At 41.1% G+C, this 15850-nt stretch overlaps 1 protein-coding gene across 8 annotated transcripts in view; it reads right to left on the bottom strand.

Moving 5' to 3' along the window:
• RAB27A (RAB27A, member RAS oncogene family) overlaps nt 1-15850 on the bottom strand; it is a 520171-nt gene that overhangs the window by 129686 nt on the left and 374635 nt on the right. Inside the window, exon 1 of one of the 8 annotated variants that reach the window (XM_069222444.1) lies at nt 14744-14930. The exons of 3 other annotated variants lie outside the window; for them this stretch is intronic. The gene's annotated coding sequence lies outside the window, so the exon portion shown is untranslated. Of the gene's footprint in view, nt 1-13363; nt 13517-14257; nt 14489-14563; nt 14709-14743; nt 14931-15850 lie in introns of those variants that run through there. 4 more of the 8 variants (XM_069222437.1, XM_069222442.1, XM_069222443.1 and 1 more) reach the window with 4 other exon arrangements.

Raw genomic sequence — 15850 nt, 5'->3', positions numbered from 1 at the left:
TATTTTAGTTCGTTTTTATGACTTATTATAGCTTGTTATGTTAGTTTATTATTTTAATTCATTGTATTAATTTATTGTATTCAATTGATGTTATTTAGGTTAAAAAAAAAAAAAAAAGAAGATAGAGACAGTACAAATGGGAGATCAAAACATAGCATCACCACCACCTTTTCTTTCAACACTGAGTGATCCTCCTATACCGTGGAAACAGTGGAAAAAGATTTTTCTAAACTATATCTTAGCGATTGGTGGTGATCGCTATAGTCCAGTTAGAAAACAACCTATTCTTCTGCATCATCTAGGAACTGAAGGGAGAAGAATTTATTAAGATTTACCAGAAGTGTCTTTAGGGATGGGTGATGGTCAACCTATGAATGTGTTCGATATGTCTATACAGATGTTGGACATCCAGTTTAGCCCCAAAACTAACTTAATTTTGGAACGTCACAGGTTTTTTCAAGAACGCAAAGAGTTGATGAGGACATTGCATCGTTTGTGCCAGCATGAGGGGACTGGCACTATCTTGTCATTTTGAACAATTAACTGATTTATTAATAAAGATCAAATTGTAAGGTGCTCCTACGATAAGAAAATAAAAGAAAAATTGTTAATGAAAGATCCCTCCTTGGAAGAAGTTGCACAGATAGCCAAAAGAATGGAACACGCGGCTGTGTGGTTGCAAGAATTTGATAAACCGGGTCAGGAAATGAAATACAGTGCCATCCAGAAAATTAGAAATAAGTCTGAGTCAGACAAGACTGTAAGGAATAAAAAGAGTCTAACAAATAATGTAGAGAAAGGGAAAGTGAAAAACGATGAAGAAAGGGGCCAGAGAATATTTGATTGGAGAGAAAGTAAATGTTAGCGGTGCGGAGCCCAAGGACATATTGCATCGAGTAAGATGTGTGCAGCAAAGAACGCATTGTGTAGAAATTGCGGAAACAGAGGACATTTTGCAAAAGTGTGCAGGTTCAAGTCTGAGACAGGAAGCAATAAGAAGATTCAAGTGATTGATCAAGAAGTCCAAGATGTTTGTGAGAATGTTCGTGAGGTAATCTTAATGGTGAAGGGAGAATCTTCTTGATGTCCGGTGTTCAGTGTCCATTTAACCTAACAGTTGAAGATTCGCAAATATGAGTTGAAAGTACTGACGCTTTGGAAAAACCACATGCCCAACTGGTTCTGAACAACATGTCCGTCAATGTACCAATAGACTCAGGAAGTTTATTCACACTTATATCTAAAGAAACGTATGAATCAAGATGGCCGTGTACACAAAGTTCTCAACTTGATAAACCAGACATAAAAGTGGTTGGTTATGCAGGGAAAAGAATAGAAATCCTGGGAATGAAATGGGTGACCATTGCTTTCAAAGATAGAGCTGTTTATGGAAGGGTTTACATTACATATTATGGATCAGATTTACTGAGATGGCGTCATCAAAAGGACTTGGGCATAATATAAAATCTTAATGCAAAGGAACCAGTGATGTTAACAGAGAGGTTCAAAATAGAAGAAGTTAGTATGGAGTTTCAACATAATTTGTTTGAAAAGTATCCTAAGGTATTTTCAAATAAATTAGGTTTATTGAAAGGCTTTTTGCATAAGATAATATTAAAGAAGAATGCTAAACCATTGATTCACAAAGTTCAGAGCATTCCTCACATGATGAGAGATCCCTTAAAACAAGAATTGGATAAATTATTGAAAGAGGATATTATTGAACCTATTGAAGCTTCTGAGTGGTTAGCACAGATTGTGGTGGTACCGAAGGAAAGAGGAAAAATGTGCTTATGCATAGATCTCAGAGATTTAAATAAGAATATATGGGTTGATAGACAACCACTTCCTAATATTTCTGAGATGTTGACGATGGAAGGGAAAGGTTAGGCGTTTACTGTCCTTGACATGTCATCTGCATATCATCAAGTTGAATTACATGAACAATCTAGACACTTGACGTCTTTTGTTATGCAGTTAGGAGCTTTTCGTTATAAATGGATGCTTTTTGGACTGGCCTCGGCGTCCTCTGTTTTTCAAAGAGTGATGACTAATATTTTCAGGGATACGAAGCATGTGCTATGCTATCAAGATGATATCATGATTGTAGGGAAGAATGAGGTGGAGCATGACCTGTTGTTCAAAGAAGTGAGGAGAAGATTGGAGAAGCATGGTTTAACTATAAAAATTGAGAAATGTCAAATTAAGAAACATGAAGTAACGTATTTGGGACATGTTGTGAGTGGTAATGGGATTAAACCAAAGAAAAGTATAGTGACAGCAATAGAGAATGCTCCTGTGCCTTGTAACAAGGAAGAACTGAAATCGTTCCTTGGTCTTGCAGAATACTGCTCGAAGTTTGTAAAGAATTTTACTGATGTGGTGGAGCTTTTGAGGAAATTAATGAAGAAAAATGTGGAATATGTTTGGAATGAACATTGTGGGAGTGCTTTTGAGAAAATAAAAACATTAGGACTTTTTGATGTAACAGCAAGAACTGATGCTAGTAAAGTAGGCATTGGTGCAATTTTGACACAGATTAAAGACGAGGAAGACTATGTGGTAGGATTCGCATCTAGAAGATTGCAAGGTGCAGAAACGTCGTATTCAGTCATAGAAAGAGAGGCCTTGGCATGTTGCTGGGGAATCAATCATTTTAGGTTCTATGTGTGGGGTAAACCTTTTAAGTTAAGGACAGATCATAAACCCTTGACATATATTTTCAATGGTGGAAGGGGTTTAGAAGGAAGTGTTCCATCACGTATTTCAAGATGGTTGCTAACAATAATGGATTACAATTTTCAGATAGAATTCCTATGGGGTAAAAAGAATGTAGTTGCGGATTGTTTGTCAAGGATGCCAGTCGAAGTAGAGGAAGTGGAGGAAGATACAATAGTAGGAGAGACAGGATGTGTTTTGGAAAGTGTAGCGATAAACGTGAAGGAGTGGGAGCTTGCTAAAAGAGAAGATCTGATCATGGAAGAGGTTGAGAGGAAAGTTGTATGTGGGTGGAAGGATGAAGCTTGATTGAATGATGATGTGTCTAATTATTTTAAGGTTAGAGATCAGTTCAGTCTACAAGGTGGCAAGTTGATGAGGAGAGAACAGTTAATTCTGCCAATTGGAAATTGTTAGCACATAATTAGTATTGCCCATGAAGGCCATTTAGGTAGAGGAATGATGAAAAGGAAAGAGAGACAGTTTTTGGGTGGCCGGGTATGAACCGAGAAGTAGAGGAGACTGTAAATAGTTGTATTGCATGTGCAAATAGTGACAAAACCAAGGTAGTGGGACAACCTCCTCTGAGGACAATGCAGTTTCCTAGCAGACCTTGGGAGAAATTAGCTATAGACTTCATTGGTCCAATCTCTAAAATTGGTTCGAGGAGTAGGTATATAATAGTAGTAGTGGATTATCATTCTAAGTAGTTTATGATTAAAGCAGTAGAACAAGTGATTATATTGAATGTTATTGAATTCTTGGAAGGGGCCTTTGTGGAGGAAGGTATTCCTAAAACAATTGTGTCAGGCAATGGGATGCAATTTGTATCTAAAGAAATGAATAGTTATTTAGCTAGGATGGGAATAACTCATGAAAGGATTGCTTTGTTTCAACCGCAGGCTAATGGCTTGGTAGAAAGAGTGAATCGGATTGTGATAGAAAATATTCAATTATCATTGGCTAATCATCTCCCATGGATGCGAGAGTTAAGATGAATGATGTGGGCACCCAGGACAACTCCTCATTCTGTAACAGGGGTATCACCATTTGTGTCTCTGAAGGGAAGAGAGCCTGGAGTGAAGGAGTGTCCCATATGTTTGAGGGAAAAGGAAAGAGTGAGAGTGGTTCGAGACCTTGTAAAAGAAAGGGTTGAAAAGAAGCAAAGGAAAGCTACTCTGTATAATAGAAGGATGGGTGTAAAACAGTGCACATACGTGCAGGTGATTGGATCGTTATAAAGAAAGGAGGTATTGTTCAGAAAGGGGATAGTAAATACTCAATTCCACACAGGGTAAAGGAAACCAAGCATAATGTGGTAGTTTTGGAGAATGGTTCGACGTGGAGTTTGGGAAATATATGTAAGATTAATCGCTAATACAAGAAGCAATACTAGAAGATATTTAAATGTGGTTTTGTTTAATGTGGTCTATATAGTCTATATCATGTATGTGTTGATTATGTTCTTTTTAGACACTGTTAGATATTGTGAAATATATCCTTGGGGAAAGAAAAATGTATAAATATATATTTTGTTTCAACAATGCAAGGGGGAAGATGTGTGAAAATGTCTTGTGAGCCTGGACAGTGATTTAGAATGTGATGGGTTCTGTGATGTCATATAGAATGTGGAAGGGAGACTGGAGGAGGAAGAAAAGAGAGCTGAGGGAGAGGAGCTCTGCTGGCGATGCCGTATATACTAAACTTGTATGAAATAAAGATGTAAAGAAGCACTACGCTTCTTCATCTTTATATATATCCAGTTTGGAGTGGATTAAGCACTTCACTGCTATTAATCAGTTATCAGAGGACAAGACTCATAATGATTTGCTTTGGGCTCATTTGGGAAACTCTCTCTCACTACAGACTTTCCATGAGGAAGTGGAGGAAGCCATCAAGTAGAGTTTAAGTGGTAGAACTCCTGGGCCTGATGGGATACCCATGGACCTCTTTGAGTGTTATACTGAGCTTTGGAGTCTTTCGCTTTCAAAACTGTTTGATAACTCTTTATGTAGCAGGATTACAAGCTCTTTGACACATTCAATAATTGTTACAATCTTTAGTAAAGGGAACCCTGGGTCACCCAAATGTTATCGTCCGATTTCTCTTATTGATAGCACAGTAAAGATTCTGGGGATGATACTTTTTAACTGTTTAGAGGCTTGGCCAAGTCTCAACAATGTACATCGCCCCAGATACCGTTAAAAAATCTGCTAAGAAGTTGGGAAAGTCGCATCATGCAGAGTTTTGTATCTCAAAAAATTGAGGGGGTTTTAGTAAGTGTTATATCCATAATTATTACAAGTTTTTAGCAGAGGGAAAGGTGGCATTTTATTTATATTTGGAACTTTCATGATAGGAAAGATCTTATCTCTTCAGATTTAGGACAGGCACAGTATGGCACCTTTTGTGTTTCTCTCATGGGACAACACTTTGGGGGAGTAGACCATCAGCCTGTCCTTGTGATGGGTTGGCTGAACAATCTTTGTAGCATTTTAAGTTTTTTTTGTGGAAGTTTTAGAGACCTTTTTTGTGTTGTCTTGAACGCAGTTTGAACCAACTTTCCTTTCAGCAATGTAAAGATGCCTTCTTGTATTTACAGTTATTAGGCAGTCCAGATGTTTGTTACAGCGTGTGTTACTTTCTTAAATGGTCTGTTAAAAACAGGAAATCTATAGACGGTTGAGGAGAGACTTGTATGTCTGTAAATGGACTTGCCACTTCCTCTACTTTGTAATCGGTTTTATAGCACAGAGACTTGATTCCCCCTCGATGAACTGGCAGCAGAAAACTCTACTTGCTAGTTTATTTTTATATTTTATTATTTTATGGTGCTTTGCATTATTTTATGATTTTACCCATAAAATCCAAGATTTGATTGATTGACTGAATTATGAATAACTCTTAAAATGCACCCATCCTTGGAATGTCATCCCAGGTTCTGAAGAGCAGTGTTACTTTGGCACGAAATCATCTTGTAACTATGAATGGCCTAACTCTCTATGTAAAGATTTACTCTAACAGTTCTAGAGCAATCTAAAGATTTCCCTCTTTCCACAATTACAAACTATTCCTGCTCCAACCCCTTCCCGTTCCATAGGATCTGTATGACCCTCTACACTCCATAGCATTCTGCCCCTTGCCAGCCCTTGTAATCAACCAAACCTGTCCAATTCTTCCTGTGATCAGATACCACTGGAACTGATCTGTTTACTATGGAACCTTTTTAAATGTGTTTACTGCTTGCACCTATTCATGTTTGCATTTTGATGATTTGCTCATCACTATAACCGATTACTGTAACAATACTCTACTGTACTGCATTTCACACTTGTTGTCTAACCTCTCCTTGGCTTAGTTTCCATCACTGCTAATGAGTGTCACGTTATCTATAGACAATGTTTTTGCACTTAAATACCATTTAAAATATAAATAAAAATAAAGTTGATAGGTTTAGACAAAGAAACTGTTGTATAAAACTGCAAGAAGAAGAAAAGGAAATGTGCTGAAAAATGACATGACCGAAAAGACTTGGGTTGGTGGGATGAAAAATATATCTTTTGTAAAAAAATAAAAAAATAAATAAAAAGCTGAAATGGAGCTCGACGTGTAGCCCTAGAGCTGATTTTTTGTACAGTTATGGACGTTTACTTTTATTTTAGTGGAGTGTGTGTTTATGTATAGTGCTCACACCACTTCTCAAGCACTTCTTAGAGATATAAAAAGGGCCAGTGATTCAGGGACCAAATTATACTTGGGGCCTCCTTTACAATTTGAGGGACGACACTCCATCCATCAGGGTGGCAGACACTATTACCTCCGCCATCCTGGCGGACTACTGTCTGACAAATTTAGAGATGACAACCAATCCAGCAGTCACCTGTGCACACTGAAAGGAACCACGATCACAGTGGTTTCTTTCAGTGTACAAAAAATGTGACGGTCGGCTGCCTTTATTTTTGATGTCTGTCCTCCAAACTTCTAACACTTCTTTGTTTTTCACACACAAACTGCCAAAGCAGCAGTTTATTTCAGAAAAACAAAAACTAATGTCCCCAAACACCCCAAAAGTTTGGAGGTGGAGTCATTATTATTATTTTTCACCTGGTGTGATGGAAAGGGAAAAAAAGACATTAGTCAGTCCACCATAAAAAGGGTGGGGAGTGTAATGTCTTTCCTCTGACGGCTCTGGGCTGTTAGAGGAAGTTTCCATTAATGGAGCCAAATGAGATGAGAGGGCCGAGGGTTTTGCAGAGCACTAAGTCAGGTTTGGGGTGGAGTATTCTACTCTTCAGTCTCTAAGATCGAACCCTTGGTCTTTCACCTGAGGCATGTTCTCTTGTAAAGAGATTTGGTCGTGAACCAATGAGAACAGGTGGGATTTGAGTGCTCTGACACACAGAATGTCTTGTTCTAATCCAAGGCGGAGCAGGAAGAGATTCGGGAGAAAGATTATGATGTGTGAAAGGGTCTGCCCGCACACCTATTTTAATTGGCAGAGTAAGCGCAGAGTATGTTTTAAGCTGCTGGCCTTGGGCCATCTTCTGAAGAAAATGTTAGTTTATTATTGACAGATGTAGACCCAAGAATTTGCAGTATGTAGGTAAAACGTATGCATAATGTAATGGAGTTAAAACTAATTACTGAAAGTGTTTCTCTATATTTAAACTCGTAAGAAAAATGTATTCTTTTTTTTTTTATGCAATGCATTATTACTCCGGACCTACATTTTATGTGCTGTGGTGGTGTCAGTAATGACAGGAATAAGATAAATACAGTGTACAAAGGACTTTTTGGTTACTTCCTTTACAATGTACCTGATATGGGTTGACATCTGATATATCACATACCACATCTGCCATGGTTTTTGATATTGCCTCCTGAATATGAATCATTAAAACTTACTTTCGATTATACGCGAAAAGCACCCAAACATCTCTGCAACACTGGCTTCATTTCAATGAAACCACAGCAAATGGGCTATAGATAGTTTTGATGGAGAGTGTTCAAATCAGGAGAAGTGTATAGTACTGCAACTGCAATGGTAACCTGTGGTTTCTTCTGTAGGGTTTCCGTTTTATAATTATTCACAGATAGTGTCAGTATACCTATATATTCGTTGAAGAGCATACATTAAAGTACATGGAAATAAAAAAGTGCAGAATTTAATACATTTGAAATAAAGTGTTATCTGTTCTCACCCTTCTATATTTAACAAACAAAAATCCTTTTGGAGCTCTGAAACCTGTAGAGAACAAAGTGTTATATTGGCGTTTTAAGAAATAGACTAGCACTGCAGTTAAAAAAAAAAAAAAAAAAAAACATAAATTATCCTTACCTCGCCACTTCTTGCATTCTATATTTGCCCTTTCTGCACACCACGGCCGAGATTGCTGTGGTAGTTGCACAGTGGGACAATTCTTGCAATGGTGAGCTTGTCCCACAAACGCTAGCATCCAGACGGCCTTCTTGATGACCATATAAATTCTACAGTTTTAAGATTTCAGATGTGTAGCAAGTCCATATCATTGTGTGGATTTTACTTTTTACTCGCTTGTTTTTGCAATTTTAAGTTTGTTTCACACTGAGCTCTGCACCTCAGAGCTGCCCTTGTGCTTATGAAAAAAAAGGTGCCTGCCCCAGTGTTCCCATGAGAAGGTGGGAAGGGGAGCTGAACTAGTGTCCGTTATTATGCCTCTGAAGAACCACCTGGAATTGGGAAGATTCATGTATGTCACGCTGATACTGCTCCATCTTTCCAGAGGTACTAGATAGACATAGATAATTATGCAGCCCATGTTTGAGGTCCTCCTCTAAAAGAGTGTTGCCATTGATCGGCACTACGCCCTTACTCTCCTTTTCTCCCTGTGTTTAGTGGAGACACCAAAACCAGCATTCTGCCCAAAAATCACGTGAAGCAACACCCCAAGCAGCAAGCCAAGCAACAACAGGAGGCACGAAAGCTATGGGCATCTGATGTGAATAGGGTGCTACAGAGCAGTAATAACTAGTTACAGGCCATTTCTCTATGGCCAGGAACGCTCGCCTGACCTTCCAGGACTCTGTCTGGATTCCAGGGCACATGGGGCAAGTTCGCCACTCCATCAGTGCGATCACCATGTAATGTTTTCCTGCAATGAAGTAACTTTTTTTGTATTATAGCTAAGCTTGTACTGCTGCTTCCTGTGCTATACCCATTTTGTGTGAGTTGGAAGCTTGTACCTCACTGTGCTTGTGGATGGAGTGGGTTTCCACTACTGTTACCCGTGCTATACATAGTGTGTGTTACCAACATTTTCAGTGCTGATTGCCGTTATGTAATTGTTCTGTGTTTCAGGAAAACATGCATGTAGCTCCATGTGCTTCACCTGGTTGTATGTCTGTGCATGTCTGTCTGTCTGTATGTACATGGGGATCCTACACTGCTATTACTCATAGAGTAACTTATGTGGACAAGGATGCTTGCAGTGCTGTTACCCATGTTGCATCTGCTGTTTGTGTGAAGGTAGTTTGTAATGATAGAGCCTGTACTCAGTGTTCTATTTGTGGGCAAAGAAGGAGTTTGCAACGGTGCCTGTGTTTTGATTTGATTATGTGGAGGAAGATTGACCTGCTGGAGTCTGCATTGCACCTTATCAGTGTGCACGCATGTGACAGAATCTTGCAAAATTGCTGCACCTGTTCTGTGTGAGGAAACACTACACCGCTGTTGCAACATCTGTGCCTGTTCTCTGTGTGCAAAATAAACCCTAGTTCTGTACCTGCTCTTCAAGTCTGAGTGAGGCTTGTGCCCTTGCTGTAAGCAATTAACCAGTTAAAAATGGGTATGAGAGATGCTTGCACAGCTGCAGCTTAGCTGTTGGTATACTTTTTGTTGAAGCATGTACTATTGGCCGTACGAAGCCCGCTCTGTCCTTCTCTGTGCTGTAAACGTAAAGAAAGAGGCAGTCTCTTTATGAGGGGTTGAAGCCTGCTGATTGCACATCCATTTAGTATGTGTGAATAAAGCTTACATTGCTGCTACCCAAGCTATCTCTATTTGGGTGTAAGGCTTTCAAGTTCTGCTGCCCATGCTGCATCCATTCTCTCTATAAGAGGCTGCATAGTTGTGGCCTGTGCTGTTCTGTGTGTCTTACTGAAGCTTAAGAAAACCTTTTTCACTATGCAAAAGTAAAACTGGCTGGCTTTGTCAATGCTTGTTAATCTTTGCTGTGTTGCACAGTCTCAAACTGGGAAAGGACGTACGCCAGCATCTGGTATGTGTTGTTAATCATGTTCCCCTTAGCTTGGCTGAGACGTACTACTATGGTCTGTAGTTCTACTCCGCATGTGGATCAATTACCAAAACTCTCCTGTGTCAATGGAGGGAAACAATAGCTCAGCACAAACACCAACAAAAGAAAAACACTGCAAAAACAAAAACAAAAAAACTGAAGCAAATCCATTCTGCAACTCCAAAAACAAATACATGCGGCAAAATAACACTGCTTCCTTCCTGGAGAATTCAAATGTATCAAATTCTGAGCCAGGAGCAAATACAAATGTCTATGCTTGACAAATGTTTAACAGAAAAACATCGTCCATCTTCCATCCATCACTTACAGAAAAGCATAGTCCACTGAATACTGCTTAGATGCATCAGGTGCATCTGTTCACTATCTTAAAACATATCTGTGCACATTACCTCTGACTAACTGCTCAAAGCACAACCTGCTACATATAATGTTTTACAGCGGATATCCTAAACTATTGCTTTCAGAGATTACAAGTCATAACTGGCAAAAGACTGTACACCTCAAGGAAATACCTAACCATCTAATGTGAACCCGAAAATATTCATTGGTTTCAAAACATTTTTCATATTTCTGTGGAAATTGACATCTGTCTTAGGCAGGAAATAACACCAAAAAGCCATTTATCCATCAGTGTCATTAAAGGGTAACCCCCCCCCCAGAATTTAACAGGTGAAAAATGCCGAGTAAATACCAGGATAAGCGGATTTGTGAGCTTTAAACACCAAAACCTTCATGTTATGCTTCCCTGTGTTCAGGACAAAAATCGTAATAGGTCATAATTAAGCATTCGCTAAATTCCATACACTCAGTGTGACAATTTATCCGGTGTGATTATTGCATGTAAAACTTGGGTACTCATGATTAGGGCCCCTGTATCTGAGTCTTGGCAGCCAATGCTCGACAGAGAGGATTTTGCTGTGAGAGCTCAGGTGCACCCCCAATTGTTCCCATTTCATGAAACCATATTAGACTCTGTTTACGTCTCACCTACCACACATATTTTAGCTGTCTGTAGGAGAAGCCTCTTGTGGACCATTCCAAAAATTTACAGTGGGCTTAGGGCCCGCCCGCTGCTTACCATTGCTTTGCTTTAATGTCACTCTCATGTGCATGCTTGTTATTGATTGCTTGTCTTCCTCTTATGTTTACCTTTTCCCTGGAGCATAGCTTCTTTGTTATCCTTTTGATGTGTTGACTTGTATCCTTCTACTGTTCATTTTTTGGGAAGTACTTTTTTATTTTTCGTAGAGTAATCCACGAGGATGCATGTGTTTTCCAACTCTCTCTCTCCCTCTCTTGTTTGCTTCACTCCTGCCTAATAACTGCCTGCAGCCTACATGCTGTTCTGACCCTTATGTGCTGCTCTCTCTTGTTTGCCTCCCTCTGCCAAATCCTCCCATGCTCTGTGTTGCTCTCTCGGTTGCATGCTCCTTTCTTTATTCGTTCTCATGAAAGTAAGCTTTGGTTTCATTTTTATGTTGACTCCTCTGTTGGCTCTCTATTAATTTGCCTCGCCCATTCCTTCATTTCTAGCTTACCCATCATGCTCTTTTAAGAATATTTATTTAGTTTTACATTTCTTGGAGGGTTGACAGCTCTCATTTGCTTCAGGAATTCTCTACTTGCAGAAACGGACTTTAGTTGAAATGTTTTGTTTATTTCTTTCTAAATTTATAGCACCAAGTAGCGTCCATAATCTTGGATCAGTAAATAAAATAAATAAAATGTCATCCGCATTATTCAGTGTGCATTCACACAGTGCCATAAATGTACATGCCTACTGAATGATGCAAAAACTAGTACCCAGTAGTCTAAATGGGGGGGGGGGGGGGAAGAGAGAATCTGAGGGGCACGATGTACCCATACCGTTTTTTTTTTTATTTAGGAAAAACAGTTCCCTTACTTTTGTGAAAAGACAGCCATCTCAGGACAGTTAATTCTGTCCGTTGAAATGCTTCAGGTGAAGTTTAAGCTAGGTAATCTTCTGTGAAGTGAAACTGAGGGAGGGGCAGGCAGCTAAACAAGCCTTCTTGCGAGCATCATTGCTTCTCTGAAAGAAATGTAAATGTGCACAACTGGCCAATCTGCAAATGTAAAGGGTGCTTGGAAGTCAGCATTGGCTTTAATTGATGAAATCCCTTGAAGCTTTCTGGTGACAATGTATTCTTCATGAGTGGTATTGGATGGGCGTTACCAGCTGAGCTGTAAAGTGTTTTTAGTGGAGAGTTAATTAACAAAAATACACTATGTACAGTCTGGGTTTTACTACAATCCATATTTTGGAAGCACTTTATCTTAAAACTTGTTGCGCTTTGTGTAGCAGCTTATTTAGGAATGTGTATAATGCAAGTTTAAAAAAAAAAAAAACTTCTGTCACAGGCTGGATGGGATGTTGTGAAAGTAAAAATATTCAAGTCACTATTCGCCACTGCACCAAGCGGGATTGTTTGTGGCTCTCTCGTTACACAGAAAGATCTCTGTAGAACATTAACTAATAGATGTAGCACAGTGTACAACAGTGCATTCCTCACTGATTAACTTAATATGTATTTACTTTTTCATTTAAGTTGTACGTTATTTTATATCCATTTACCTGAAGGTGAAAGATCGAAAAAAAATTACAAAATATTTTTTAGCCACGTCTTTGACCACAGCCCCAGGCTCACTGACCCCACCACCACTGCATGCAGCATCACAGTTCTCATACTTATTTTATAATGCACTTCAACGGCTGCTAGTAGCGTCTTGGCGCTTATGCACGAATAACATCATGATACATTTTTTCAAGGGGGAAGGGCAGCATCGGCCAAAAACATTTTGCTTTTACTGATGTACAGCATCACCAAAAGTAAAAAGGTGAGAGCTAATGGCTTTTCCAATGTGTATTTCTTTTAAGTTTCCCTTAAAGGGGAAATTTCAACCAACACGTTTTGGACACTTTTTCCAGTATGACTGCTTACACTTTTCTGCCCAAATATAACAGCGGAAAATTAAGCACCTGGTAGCTGCCATCGTCCTCCGTCCGCGTGTTTTTCATTCAATTACGAACTTCAAGTGGAAGAGAGGCAGATATTACCTTGGGATCCAGCCAGTCACAAGAAGCGCACTCCGTTTTTCAAAATGGCAGCGCCCAGGGGGGCAGGACAGAAGGTTTACAAACAGCAAGTACAAATATGCTTTACTAAATGTTGAGGGTACGGTTCTGCTCATACAGCTACCTTCGTGTAAATGCTTGACTGCGTTCATAAACCAATATGCTTTACTTAGATTTCGAACAATCTAGCGACTGTATGTTATTTGCCCAACATCACAAAGTATGCCAAAGCCAGGCCTTAACCTTCACATCCTACCTGTGAAGTTGCTTCTTGCAGGCCCACCGATGCCTACTGTTGCTGTACACCTGGGGTCCTGTACACCGTTCCCCAGTGGCCCTGCCCACCGGTGCCTATTTAGTCCTGCTGGGATCATGCAAAGCACGTACACTACGCCTGGCTCTCTGGATTTTCACCCTGAGCTGCAGTCTGCCCCACCCCTCACCTTTTTTCAAGCAACCTGTCCACGTTTGTTCTACTGGTTTTACCCGTTTTCCACCCTCCCTCCCCAAATACCTGCCACTTGGTCTCCTCCTGTGAGTAATTGAACTCAGTCTCCACACTTCCGAAGACTCCAGAGTGGGGCGGACAGCTCAGCATCTAACCTTTGACATATTGTGTCTGGCAGCAGTGGCGTAACGAAACTGGAGGGGACCCCCCACCCCCTTCCCAGAACATGGAAGGGAGCCCTCTCAAGAATCACTCAGGCCACGTGCTGTGGCACCCCCGTATCGCGGGGGCCTTTGTTACGCCCGTGGCTGGCAGACTGTTTCCCTCAGTGGGCTCTGCAGAAGCCTCGACCCTATGAGAAGTTGTAACTGCCGTGCGCGGGGCACTCACAAGAGCGGTGCGGGTGAGCGGGCTTGTGGAGCTTGCAATGTTTCCTGAAACAGTAAAATGACCCCGAGAGATTTTAGGTACAACAAGTAATATTTTCCTGTTTCCGCTGCAAAACAGGTCGGGCTGAATGGATGTGTAGAGATATCAAGCTAGCTGTCCACTGGCCCTTGTCACTTGGACGACTTTCTGTGGATTTTGTTTTCTTACTACAGTGATAAAGCGTCCTGTGAACTTGTAGCCCAATACCAGGAACATAAACTCCCAATATGCTTGTTGTTGTCCGCTAAAAGGCAAAGATTAGCCCGAACACACCTGGTCAGTTGGGTACATTTAACAGCGAGGCGAAAACTGCAAATGTGTCTTTCGGCAGGTCTCAAGGGGTACTCCAGTACACGTACACGCGTGCCTTTAATGTTCCTGTTAAAACGCGAAAGCCACCTTCATTGTGAGTTGCCATGGTTAATCGAATGAAGCGCAAGGAAGGTGGCGGAAGGGGCTGCACATGACATCTGTTTGTACCCTGCAATACGACGAACAAGGAGCCAGTCGAGCCCAGACAGGCAGCTCCTTATCATAACTACCACTGCTCGCGCCCAGGCCTTGGACCCTTGTACACACCTGTTGCCGTGAACCCAGCTGCGCCGAGCATGAGGTGAAACCATTCAGGGACGCGCGCACCATCCGTCGTTTCTGCGTCTGCTCACACCCTGCCTTTCGTGGGCTGCTACGAAATCTACTGGGAGCTTAACTTTTGTAGTCTTGGATGCAGTTTAAAAAACAAAACCCAAAGCAACTCACCTCCGCTGCGGCGACGGGGATGGGGATCTGGCCGAGCTCTAAGCTCGGGTGAGTGTCTGCGGAGGAACACTCCCCAGCTCCACCTGCTTCGCACACAGGCGATTAGCCGACGTGTCACCTGTTTGCACTGCGGTCTGTGACTGAGAGCAGATAAAGGTGTGTCTGGTGTGTGAGAGCAGAGGAGGGGTGGTGAGGCGGCAGCGGAAAGCTGCGGCTAGGGCATCTCCCGAGTGCGGTCCCTTCCAGCACCCATGCACAGCCGGAGGCCATCTCGGTTCTCTCTCCATAACCTATTTTACTATCTGCAGCTGGCAAGGAGGCAAGAAAAGCATCATGGAACAAACGACTCCCTTTCGAGGCATTGTGTTCTGCCAAACAGGGCATTAAAGGCTAACTGTGACCTTAAAGCTGCACCGCATTAAATGGCCACATGGAATAACTGTGCACATGTAGAATATGTTCGTTAGTGTCGATCTAGCTGAAAGGAGTGGTCATTTTATGTAGGTTTTAGACAGAACATTTACTTTTACCGTTACTTAGAAGCGTCACTTGCAGGGTCAAGCTGTCTGTTTACCTACTGCCACGAGTTCTTTTAAAATATACATAAAGTGGGCTTTGGCTCCAATCAGAGGAGTTTACTCTTGCGCCAATGCTATTAGCTGTTTGCTGTATCAATCTGCCTACCATGGAGTGCTTGCATTGCAGTCTGCGAGGAACTATTCTACATCTCAAAAGTACACAGAAATAGGACACGCCAAATTCTTTATCTAAAAAATGTTGTATACAGCAGTGGTTCCCAACCTTTTGACTTCTGTGGACCTCTACTTTATCAGTACTGGAATCTGGGGACACCCAATGGATCATTATTGGAACCCAGGGACCCCCCACCTCCCCCCACCCCCCCCAGTAAGTCATTACTGAAAGATGGGGACCTAATCTGTTAATATTATATTTTCTAATCAGTCACGGACCCCGTGAGAAGGCTTTGCGGACCCCCAGGGGTCCCCGGACCACAAGTTGGGAACCACTGGTCTACAGAACGCAATACTATTGCTTTTCTGTTTTTATTGCAGCCGGCAACAAATGTTTTAGTCAGGACTCAAAATG

This window comes from Pleurodeles waltl, chromosome 3_1 (assembly GCF_031143425.1).
Source record: "Pleurodeles waltl isolate 20211129_DDA chromosome 3_1, aPleWal1.hap1.20221129, whole genome shotgun sequence".
In the NCBI taxonomy this organism is placed as follows: domain Eukaryota; kingdom Metazoa; phylum Chordata; class Amphibia; order Caudata; family Salamandridae; genus Pleurodeles; species Pleurodeles waltl.
Note: the sequence above shows the minus strand (reverse complement) of the source record. Positions and strands in the feature narration are given on the sequence as shown.